Genomic DNA, 9660 nt, shown 5'->3' on the forward strand with positions numbered 1-9660 from the left:
AAATTGTGAAGTGTTCTCACAGGGCCTGGAGGATTGGTTCATGCCTTATCCCCTTCCACATGTGAGACTGAGTGATGGTCATGGATTGCTCAAAGAGCCAAATGTGGAATGGTGGTTGGTGGTAGTGTTGGGGGTGGAGGGAGCTGGCTGATGAGGAAACAAGCTAGAGGCTATAACTAGAGGTGAGCCAAAACCCTATGGAAGTGGTAAACTTTAAAATTCAAATTGAATTCATCTCTTGACAGCAGTGAACAAGCTTTTCTTACTGATTTTAATGTTGGGGCACAGTGAGCATGCCAGAATTTTATATTTATTTATCCAATGTTGAAAGAGCAGGAAAAAAAGTCAGATACAATATCCATAATTTTCTACTCTGACTTATTAGTTACTACTGTCCTTGAAAAGATGTCTGCTCAAGACCATATCTCAGGCCTGAGTCTCCCTAGCTGAGTCTCTTTAGGTAGGATATTTGGTGAAGCACGTTTTGATTAAGACAAATTTTACTGGAGAGGAGTAGGCCAGGTCCTAACAAATAAAGTCAAGACCTGGAAGGTTTAGCAAGTGAAAGAGAAGGATTCCAAAGGAATTCAGTCCTTGAGGAAAGGAATTTATCAGAATTCAGAAGGTTGAGAATTGGTTCCCTGAATCTACTTCTCTTCTTTTCTCCCCTGCTAGTCCCCAATGGTACTTTCCCCCTGCTTTCAGTACTATCACACACCTCCATTCTAAGACCACTCCAGCAGAGACCTTGGAATTGATGGTGGTCGAAATTGACTCTGGGGAAATAAAAATGAATTATAAATATAAAAGATAAGAGATTCCCAATCAACTTAAGAAATGAAAATTAAAATAAGGAGATAACTAGATTTTAAGCACATGAAAAGATATGTTCAGAATACTTTCCAAATGAGGGCAAACTTGTTGGAACCAGAATTTTATTGTAACATTGATTTTCTGAGTAAGTCTCAAGGAATAAATGATTTAAGTTTTAGGTTTTTTAATAAACAAAAAATATAACATTGTTCCAATAAAGATAATGATAGTTTGGCATTTAAAAATATCATGAACACTGTAAAAATGAGTGCTGCAGCTGCTTCTACCACTCTCACATGGATAGTCAGGATAAATGGTGGTAAGTCCTGTGTAGTCTCTAAAGTAGTCTTGACCCCTGTATCAGTTATCTGTTGCAGCATAACAAACCAGCCGCAAACCATAGTGGCTGAAAAACTTCAACAAGTTATTACTTGTGTTAACTGGGCAGTCCTTTTGCTGTTCTTGCCTAGCTCACTCATGAGGCTTCAGACAGTTGAAGGATCGGGCTAAGTGGCTGGGATGGTTGCAATAGCTGGGACTCTTTCTCCATGTTTTTGCGTCTCTGGAATTTTCACAGTATGGGGGTCTCAGCTTCTGCAAGGGCAGAAGCTGCAAGGTCTTTTCAGACAGACACTTGGAAGTCACACAGCTTTCCTTCCACCACATTCCGTTAATCAAAGCTAGTCACAAGGTCAGTCCAGATTCCAAGGAAGGGGAATTAGATCCCACCTCCTCATGAGAAGAGTGGCAAAGCCACACTGCAAGGGGACCCATGTCTAAGGAAGAGAGATTTGTGGTCATTTTTGCAAATAATCTACCACAGCCTCTTAGCCATTACTGAGGAGTAAGAAGGAGATTTAACAAGAGAGGGATAATTATTTCTAAGGAATAATTTTGCCTCTGTCCACCCTTAAAACCTGTAACTTTAGACCTTTGGCCTAAATGTTGACTGTAATTTTTATATTGATGTATAAATGTTAGAACTGTACTATACATTGTATTTGGGAAGTAGATAAATTTCTTCAAAGTTTGTGCTGACTTTTTATTCATAAATTGACTTTCAACTTTGTAATTTATAAGCTTAAAAAGAGTAGTCCCCATTTATTTTGCCCTCTTTCCAAGATATAATCTTTGTAATCATCAAAGAAGCCAGCATATTTTAATTCTAAAATTGTTTTAATTATGTTATTTAATTATGTCAACATTGTTGACATTATGAGCTTTTGAATTGTGAATTCAATAAAGCAAAATACAGTTGATGTTTATATTTTAATTCCTTTTATTGTTTGCATTTCAAATGGCCAAACAGTCTGCAAAGACTGACAAATTTCTTGCACCTGTGTCTGCATTTCTTCAAAAGTCAGGATACCAAATAGAATAATTTGTTGATAAACAGAAGGCCTTATTAGTGTAGATGACACTTCTGGGCTTCTGGAAAAAAATCACCATAAATCTGATCATGAAATCCACTAGATTATCATTTAGAAAGTCTTTTGTTAATGGTCATAGACCCTCTTTTTAAGTTCTCCCTCTCTTCTTTTATTCTCTTGATGATAAATAGGTTGAAATCAATTTTTAGTGTGTGTGTTTGTGTATATATCTATGAATTTCTGAAGGAAAGGAGAGAGACAGAGACAGAGATACAGAGAAAGAGAGACAGAGAGAAAATGAGAAAGGTTGAAGGTGCTCTACTCATCCCACATGTTTTGACCTCATCCTTGTTTTGTTTACATTCTTCTTGCTTTCTGGAGACCATCATGCTTAACTCAATTATTCAATTTGAGTCTCCAAAATCTCCCAAATCCCCCCAATTCAGTGGCTTTCATTGTCCTTTTTGGAAACACCTCTGATTATTTTTAAACATTTTGGAAAATTGTACACTTATATGTAACTGTCCAATGTGATGAGAAGGATGATGGTGATGAAATTGTTTGTCTCAATATTTACTGAGTACCTCCTTTATTCCAGGAACTTGCTAAATATTGAGGATACAGAAAAAGAATACATCGTGTTAATTTCTCTCAAAGAATTCTTCATATCAGGAGTTGGTGAACTTCTTTTCTGTAAAGGGCCAGGTAGTACATATTTTAAACTTTGTTGGCCATAAAGCCACGGTCACAATTACTCAACTTTGTCTATATATAGCACAAAAGCATCCCGAGAAAATACATAAATGTGTTGATGTGACTGTCTTCCAATAAAACTATATTTACAGAAACAGATGGTGAACTGGATTTTGCCTCTGAGCTACAGTCTGATGACCCCTGTTCTATATAATTGAGGGACATAAAATTTAAGAGCAGTAAAGTGTTATAAGTAATTTGCTAGTAATAGGTACAGGGGCATGAAAGAGAAAGTGCCAGTTCTCTGGGGTAGAAGTGGTCAGAAGAAACTTGGTATAAGAAACGAATAGGTTTCTGTCAAGTGTACTAGGAAAAGAACAGACAAACTAACATTTCCCAGGAACTACAAGTGGTTTGGAATGACTGGGCCACAGAGCATAACCACCATGTTGTGCCAGTCATGAAATTTCTAAGCTCAAGGGAATTTTAAAGTTTCTCTACCCAATTACTCATCAATCCAGTGATACTTTTACAACATTCCAGAAAGAATTTGTGAAAATGGCATGTAGGGATCAGTATCACTACATGCTTTAAACCTTATGTATATCAAATATCTATTAAAACAAATATCTTTACATCAAACAAATAGTTAAAGCAGAGCTGATTGCTCATTTATTTCAAGCAGCCACCAACACAATAACATTTTCATTTCCCTCTGTACACGCTGCCCCCTTCCACCCCTCTCTCTGCATGGGTTTAGATTCACAGTGTCATTTGTCTCTTAGGAGGGGAAGATCCAGGTTTGTGGAACCTGAAAATTATCCTTTTGAGGCTCTCTTTATAGAAAATAAAACTATAAATACAATTTTGCTAGGTTAGCTTTTGGGACCTTGGAAGGGATCTGTATGAGGGAGGGGCCCTGAAACTTAAGTTTCATCAGCTTTGTGGCAAATCTGCCTCAAATAGCAATTGAATTTTCCAAGTCTCATTAAACTCTACAGATCTAAAAAACTAACTCATACTCTTTCCCCTCAAAATCTGCCTATATTTGGCATATGGAAGCACCCAGATTTTTGAAATCTAGAAGTACTAAGAGTCATCCTCTACTTGGCTCTCTCTAACACACCAAATCCAACCAAGGCCAAGTTCAGTGGCTTTTATCTCACGAAGAGCTCAGGTATCTGTCTCCTCCCCCTCACTGTCCCCACTTCACACCTGCCCATTCCACGAGCTAGTCTTGTCGCCTTCAACCCCACCTTCATGTTGTTTCCAAAAAAGGAAAAATTACTTTCTAAAATGTAAATCTAATAAGATTACTCACCTGCTTAAAATCTCTCAGTAGCTCTCCATGATCTCTCAAAAACCTTTATAATGATGTACTAAGTCTTTCATGATCAATCTTTGCGACTTATTCTCATTCCAACTTTTCTTCACGAACTTTCTAGAATGACCTTTCTGGCCCCAAAACACAATGTCAAACTGTGTTTAAAATTTTCTCAGTGTCTCTCTCCATAGAAGAAATATTTAAAACTTCTTTGCACAGTGTACAAGAACCTCCATAAGCTGGTCCCTACTAATTCATTCAGCCTCATCTCTCTCCAAGCCTCCAAACACATCATATTCTCTCAGGCTGCCTTGACCTGCAGCCACTATGTATGCTGCCTGGCGCACCTTCGTCTTTCTGGTCCACCTGGTTAACTACTTCATTATAATTCCATCTTCCCTGAGTTCTTTGGCTTATACCAGGTGTGATTTTTCTTCTACATTTTGTCTAGTTCTCCAATAAAGAGATTACCTTTTTATCTACACTGGTTTACTTTAAAATCTGTCCCCTTTCTATAATCTAGATTTAAGCTCCTTTAGGAAAAAACATACTTTTAATTTTTAAATTCCTCTTTCTCTGTTATTATTCCATGCACAGTAACACACAATATATACTTCTTGAATGAATGAATGAGTGAATTAATGGGTTTGAATGTGAAAAAATTGCACACAGATGAACCACTCATAGCAAAGACATTTCTGTGCAACAAAAAGATATTCTGTTTCCTGCATATTAAAATAATGAACTCTGTCATTTGGGTATGAGATTTGGCATATATACAGTCCTTCTAAGTCACAGTCTTCCATAATTTGTTCTAGAAGAAGCCACGTTAGTGCTGAAGCCCTAATCAAGCATGTCCCTTCATTATGTTAGTATTGGTTTAACACATAACAGTCTTTGAAGTCCATTCAAATGAAAAATATTTCACCATTCCTTGACATTAATATTTTCTTTTTTTCTAAGATTGGGGAAGGAAGAAAGGGGAGTGGGTTCTATATTCAACTGACCTGATTATCTAGGGTTTGGGCAGCCTTCCCTCTTGGTGATTTCTCTCTTACATTTAAAGGACTTTGATCTGTCTCCATGCTGGCGTAGCCTTTACTCTGATCAGTCCTATATCCTCATTTCCAACACATGTTTCTTCCATTTTAGATGTGTTCCTGCCTCCTTCCTATTGTGGTCTTCATCTTTCCACTATAGTATCTCATCTTAAAATAAAAATCTTCCCTAACATACAGACCTCCCTGTACACTATAATTGGTGCTTCTTTAGCATTTGTGTGAGTGCTATAACCTGCAGCTGAGACTCTGGCTACCTACATTAAATCAGAAATAACACAGTGGCCGAGTGAGCACAGGACAAGGAAGGAGGTTGAGGCAGATCTTCTGAAAGTGGGGTCTCCACCACAGGCATCAGAATCACGTGAGGTACTTGTTGAACATTCTGATTCTTGGATCTTATTAAATCAAAATCTGACCAGCCCATGAAATTCTTAAGCAGACAGAAATTTGAAAATGTGTGCATTGTGATACATTTTTAAAGTGTCATACTTCATTTAACATGCCTTCTGGTTAAGCAGAATTTGGAAAACAATGATAATCATGAAGGTACTTTATAAACCTGCAGGTTAGTGAATTTTATTAGACTGTAAGTTTCTTGTAGGAATAGCAAAAACCTTAGCCTCATCTAAGCTCAACAACATTATAGGAACTCAGAAAATAGCCATTAAATTAAATTGTATTTTGAATCAGTAACTTTAAAAAATGAAAAACTCAGATAGGGCACTTGCTATTTAGACATTAAACTTTATTCTGGCAAATCCTATAATCAATTAATGTTGTCTAAGAACAGAGAAATTCCATCATGCCTAAGGAACAGAGAAATTCCATCAATTTCTAGCCCTAAGATTAATTGCCTGGGTGGTCTGGTCAATTTTATAGCATTTCCTTGCCTCAAGGTTTTCATCTTTCAAATGGGAAGCATACCTATGGAAATTCTTATTTCATGTGTGCTATAAATAGTAAATACATTATGATATGGAAAAACAGTTTGGAAAAACACAGCTTTTCTTCAAATACATTTTATAATAAAATCTGAACCAAGGTATTTTTAAATTTTTTACTCAGTAGTATTTAGTTAAATGGTTGCTTGTTTAAAACCTTTTCTCCCTATTTAGGCCTCTTAATAACTATCTACATAATGAGTGAATGATGTGATGTTGGACCCACTTCCTGCAAAATATTCAGTTGTTCTCATGGCACGCAAGACTTTTAAACCAATAATTTGAGAATTAAATCATATTATTATTCAATTACTGTATAGTTTTAGAAAAAATATTTTTAATTTATCAGTATGTTGATAATTTATCATGACAGTAGCAACATTTAAAAAATATCATCCACCTTCATTGGACTTAGTATTAAACTTATAATCTTGCGGTTAGTCTACTAATAAGTGTATATAGATACCATCCTATAGTTCTTACGATTTCCATTTTTATCTTATATTTTATTTTCTTTGGGTATTTTTTGTTGTCCTTTCTTCCTTCTGTTCCCCATAATTTTCTAGGCCAAGGTTGAGGAAGATCTGATGTTATGCCTTCTGTTTGATGAGGACCACAGTTTGATCTGTTTGTGGAGTCTAGACATTTTTCCATCCCCTTCACATTCCCAAGGCGTCTGGATGGGAAAGGGAAGGGAGGAAAAGGAGTAGTTGGAAGGAGGGGGAAGCACAGATATAGCTTCCATGTAGTTTCTACTCTGTGCAGTTCCCTTGTTGATTGAAGCATGCTGCTTTCTAGCTTCATCTTGCAGGATGAGGAAGGGAGGAAGTTGTCAGGCAATGTCCATTTTTGCCTCTTCCTGGGGAACCATTGGAAGTGGTACACCTCAGGGCTTTGGATCTCCCCCTCAACCCCATTAATGAGGGTGACTTGATCAATAAGGAAGTGCCATGGACAATGGAGAAGCTGTCCTACTTCTAATCTGCTTCGGACTGAGAGAATAAAAAAAGGAAACTAACCTGTCTCAGTGTTCTGCTATTAAATAGATACTCTGCTAAGACACTGACATATTTTTGCTACAGCCCTGTGAAGTGGCTATTGTTACTTCTTCATTGGTAAAAAGATAATTAAGCTCAAAATTTAATCAGCTTGCTTAAGTCAAACAGCTACTAAGAAATGGAACTATAATTGAACTAAATGTGAGAACTGGACTCAAACTCCATGTTTAATGACTTTAAATCCACATTGATACACACACTCCTCAAAATGGCCCAAGGAAACCAACTTTTAGACTTGTGCATATATTACATGTTAAGAGGTACTGACCAAGGTCCAAGGGGATTATCCTTTGAATAAAGCTCACGCACAAAACCAAACCAAACCAAACCAAACCAAAACCAGAGCTTTCAAGGTGAGTGGTCTTTGGGTTATTTAATGTTTTCTATTTCAGGGTAGTCATGATACTAAGTCCAGATAATGCTTTTGTTTTATACTTAGTTAAGTATTATCAAGCTTGTTTTTGACTGCACCTAGTGGATATTGCAGAGTATGTTTACCTAACTACCCCCCTAAAAAAATTATACTCCATCACTGTATTGTTAGGGATGAATCAATTTCAAAACCTGCTCCAGTGTAGACACTTCTTTTGTTTCCAGTCTCCTGATTCCTGTGCTTATCAGTACTATATAGTTAGCAATATGTACTTAATGATTAATATAAGGCAAGAATAGCATTGATGCAAAGAAAGAAAATATTTAACCCTACTTGTATTTAAGTCCTACACAAAAAAGACTATGCAATACATAGTCCTATGCAATTTAGAATATGTTTAGGGCTGACCCTTGGGAAAATTATAAAGGGATGAAACTTGTTTTCAACATCCTTAGCTCCTACTTTCAGAATTCTTTGTAGCATTCTGTAACACGTATTATTCTTCTTAATGACCACACATTTAAACAGCCAAATAAACAAGTCTCTAATTGTTGAAATGCATCAAATAGAAGAATATTTGTGGGGGCTTGTTGATCTGAAATCACAGCATTCTGCACTATTTGTAAGAAAGGGTCGCCCCTCAGCTTTACAGAGTCCTAGAGGTAAGGTCTCACAGTATAAATGACTAGAGAATATAAACTGAGATCCTAGGTAGAAACATTGAAACAATTCTTTGAAAAATGAAACCAGGCTAACAGGATGACTGGTGTTCACTTCCAGCAGAGGTAGAGACAAAGACCCCTCCCATGTTGGTTTTGATTGTCAAAAACATTCAGAGTTATCTATTTACAGTTGCCATCCGAAATGCATGAAGAGAAACGCCTGCTTTTCTCCAAAATTTTTTCCTTCTTATCAAGATAAAAACAGAAATCTTAGTTCAAGTTCTTCTATTAATATTCCAGAATAAGCAGGCAGAATTGTGAAAGGTTCTATAAACCTTTAAATTGCCATTAGCTAATCAGAATCATTGTTCAGTGACCATTTTTATTAAATGACCACTGAATCAGAATGTTCATACTGCTTTTCAATTAAAATGTAGAATAGCCAGAACTGACTCAATAGCACACAGAGCAGCAGCAGAATGACCCAGTGAAGCTGCCATTACCCAGAGGTAATTGACCACTTAAGAACTTAAGTTAACTTCTTGATGTAGCCAGTTATTTCTGCTTATGTCATTTCTAAAGGCTTTTCCTACAGAAAAGAGCACTCATAAACAATATATCATGTAATAAGGTGTTCCAGATAAAAACTGCTCATGATTTTAAAAATTCCATCAAAGCATGATGCTATTCTTTTTCCTTGTCATTTGTTAGGGATTCATGCAATATCCTAGGGTGACTGAGTGAAGAAGGGTGATAAAAAAATAGAGGTGACGTGGATAGCTTAGGTATGACTAGTAAAGGATAAGACTAGTAAAATTTATTTTGAATTAAAGTGTACTTATACATGTGCTCAGACACACACAGACATATACAACTATTTGAAAGATCAAAGCAATTGATGGCAAAATGAAAAATTTAGTCCTTAAATTAACACAAACATGGCAGTAGATAATGTTTGGCTATTTCTTTCTCTCACAGAATTAATAGGGTTGTTCTTTTAATTTTATTTTTGTTGTTGTTCCATGAAAAGTAGAAAGAGCTTAATTACACCAAGGTAGGATGGACTAGCTACTAAAGAGTTAAGTTTTCTGTAAGAAGAGAAACACAGTTAAGTACTACATCACAAATTACCATTTTTATGTCACCACCCCACCATGACTTTAGCACTAAGCCTGCTACATCTTCACACTCTCATTAGGATATAATGCATATTCATGGTCCTGATTATATAGCCACTTTTTTGACTTGTTTTAATTGTGCATGAAGACACTGTGACAGGAGACCTGACCTTTTCAAGATCATTTTCTCTCCATTGCTTTTCACAAAGCTATTAACTTGTCTCCTTCCCAAAGATTGCAATAATTT

Source organism: Balaenoptera physalus (genome assembly GCF_965194825.1).
Source record: "Balaenoptera physalus genome assembly, chromosome: 17".
Classification (NCBI taxonomy): domain Eukaryota; kingdom Metazoa; phylum Chordata; class Mammalia; order Artiodactyla; family Balaenopteridae; genus Balaenoptera; species Balaenoptera physalus.